Here is a 3,121-nt window from a genome sequence, read left to right as displayed (position 1 = left end):
ATATTTACTCCAATTTTCCATTTTGAGCAAACTATCTTGGGATTTTCTCCAACCATTAATACATTTCCCTGCCCCTCAATTTACTCCTCTCTCTTCTTTCTACCCTTCCTCTTTCAATTCATTCAATTGATTAAGAATTAACTCTCTCTCTCTCTCTCTCTCTCTCTCTCTCTCTCTCTCTCTCTCTCTCTCTCTCTCTCTCTCTCTCTCTTCCAACTTCTTCTCCTATAATTTAATTAAGCTTTTAAAGCAATCCCATCTCTCCACTCTATAGTTCCCATTATATAATATGGCTTTACAAGTCCAAGATCATCAACTAGGACCACAACAAGTTCAACTTGTTCATCTTAGTAGTTTGGCCGTGCTGCCGGTGGTTCCGGTTACTTCCCTTGGTGCGCCGCCGATCTCCGCCGTAACCTTCCGGCTACCCCCTTCCTTTCTTCAATCACTACCACCCTTACTCCACCTTTGAATTAGAAGAGCTAGCTTTCCTCATCACTTCCTTTAGGTGGCAAAAATTCCTCAATCTTAAGGTAATACAAGTTCTTCTGATGATCACGTAAAAAATACTAATCGTTTTTTAATATCATTTTTACACTATCAGTATAATTTTACCTGTTTTAATTGATCATTTACCGTGGTTTGTTGGAAGAGGAGCCTTGGCGTAACTGGTAAAGTTGATGCCGTGTGACCAGGAGGTCAGAGGTTCAAGCCATGAAAACAGCCTCCTGCAGAAATGCAGTGTAAGACTGCGTACAATTGACCCTTGTGGTCTGGCCTTTTTCAAACTCTGCGCATAGCGAGAGCTGAGTGCACCGGATTACACTTGTTTACTGTGTTTTGTTGGTTATCAATCCATACTTGCTATAAAAAGTAAAAATTTCTTTACGTTGTCATATTAGTTGAACTCCTTTTTTAATGTTATTTATTGTTATTTTTGGGGCTTTTGTTTTCAGACAGGGGAGATTGATTATTATTCAAAAGAAAGAAGAAAAGAAATCATATTAATTACAAGTACTACAATTAGCCATGAGCCGAAGAAATGGAAATGGTGAGCTTGACCTAAAGCTGAATTTGTCACCACCACGAGTGATCAACCACCCACAAGTGGAGTCGCCGAGCAGGTCGTTGACGGCGTCGCCGACGAGTTCATGCGTGTCGTCCGACGATTCCTCCGCCGTCCAACGTTATTCCGACAGCCCAGAAACAATTACTTCAATGGTGTTGGTTGGTTGTCCACGTTGTCTCATGTATGTTATGTTAGCAGAAGTTAATGACCCAAGATGCCCTAAATGCAAGAGTACTTGTTTGCTTGATGTTATGTATGAGAAGAACAAGACTACTAGGAGGAATATCAGTTAGACTATAGTCAAGAATCTATCAAATTCTGCTATTACTGCGTGTATCAGCAATCTTGCCCCCCAACCTTGGAAAAAATGAAAAATTAAAACCTTTGTTTACCCCTGTTTTCAACTTTCTATAAATAGCACTATTTGAGCTCCATTTTGACTTGAATCCAAAATGAAAAATGTAAAAGAAAAAAAATGAAAAATGAAATGGGTGAAGAGAACTTTTGGAGCTTCTATATATAGCGCTACTTTACCTTTTTTTTTTTTTTTTGGGTTCTTTTAGAAATTTTGGGTTTCTAGGTTAGGTTTGTTTCTAGCTAAAGGGTGATCTTGGAAAAGTAGCATGTGTTGTGTTGGTAGGTTTAAGGTGTGTTTCTTGTTCTATCTTTAGTAGAAGACTATGTAACTGGGCCAAGTGAAAACTGCCCAGGTTTTCTTGCGAAAAAAGAGAGCAAGAAATTAAAAATGTTGGTTATTTTCTCAAATGATGAGTGAAAATTACTTAAACTAGCAATTCAGAAGCTCTTCTTTGATCCCATGCAAAGCAGAGAATAGAGATTATGCTACAATATGGACTGTTGCCAGAGTTATACATAAAGTATAGCACTTTTGCAAGAATGCTTTCTTGTGATGTTTGGCCCCACCAAGACGCAAAAGGATCAGCCTTAATTTCCCACGTTGCAGAAATTAACTTAAATAGTTGTTCCTATCCAACAATTTAAACTAAAAATAATGTATATTATATGATAGTCAACATATAATCTACGCGTACCTATTAAGATAAGTATAACAGTAAATTAAGCTACCTATTTGTATAAAGATTCCTGAAAAAAAAATTAAAATCAAAATATTGGGCCACTGCCCTTTTGAATCTTGATTAATTCTTGCAAAAGCTGGTAAAAGTCGTTCCACAATCCACACATCAAATGACTATGGAATATAGAGTACTATATTTTAACTTTTCTTTTCCACAATTAAATAGAAAAATGAAAAACTTATTTAATGCACCTTAAGACCCATCAACCTCTTTCGTAGTCAAGTTTCTTACACGACATCAAGGCTTTGGGTAGTGAGGCCATTGCCTTATGCCCTTAAATTTTGAAGACCCCAAATTTATTTTAAATTCTTATTATTATTGTTACTATTATATATTATATAATCTATATAAAGAATTAGAATAAAAAAAGTGTTACAATATATTTTTTGTTACTTGATTGAGGTTATTTTATACAATAAATTTATAAATTATGATAATTTTCTTTCCTCATTAATTAGTATATTTGACAAGAGTGGGTTGCTCTATTGGTGAGCACCCCCCATTTCCAACTAAGAGGTTGTGAGTTCGAATCACCCCAAGAGCAAGGTGGAGAGTTCTTGGAGGGAGAGAGCCGAGGATCTATCAGAAACAACCTCTCTACTCCAGGGTAGGGGTAAGGTCTGCGTACAAACTACTCTTCCCAGATCTCACTAGTGAAATTATACTGAGATTAAGGACCTCCGAATATTATTTCGCCTTAGACCCCGAGATCTGTTGAGCCGCCCCGTACACCACCTAACTAATTCAGAATACGTACGTACACCGATCAGAAAATCTTAGAAAAGATAGGTGATGCAAACCGAAGTATTCACTTTGTAATGAATATTGTAGGGTTGAGTAATATCATGAGGTGCGCAGCTCCATGTATGTACCAACAATGGCGGAGTAACACGTTGTACATTTAAGAGAATTAGAGGGTTGATAGTGTGCCAGTAGTAGTTCCATGTCAATATTA

General features: G+C 37.0%; 1 long non-coding RNA gene across 1 annotated transcript; it reads left to right on the top strand.

Moving 5' to 3' along the window:
* The first annotated feature begins 257 nt into the window (after positions 1 to 257).
* Positions 258 to 1,460, top strand: LOC107761501 (uncharacterized). Its single transcript, XR_001642606.2, has 2 exons — positions 258 to 533; positions 957 to 1,460. It is a non-coding gene; the product is annotated as an uncharacterized LOC107761501 (long non-coding RNA).
* The last annotated feature ends 1,661 nt before the right edge of the window (positions 1,461 to 3,121 follow it).

Source organism: Nicotiana tabacum, chromosome 24 (assembly GCF_000715075.1).
Source record: "Nicotiana tabacum cultivar K326 chromosome 24, ASM71507v2, whole genome shotgun sequence".
In the NCBI taxonomy this organism is placed as follows: Eukaryota; Viridiplantae; Streptophyta; class Magnoliopsida; order Solanales; family Solanaceae; genus Nicotiana; species Nicotiana tabacum.
The sequence above is the reverse complement of the archived record's forward strand: the minus strand, read 5'-3'. Positions and strand labels throughout refer to the sequence as shown.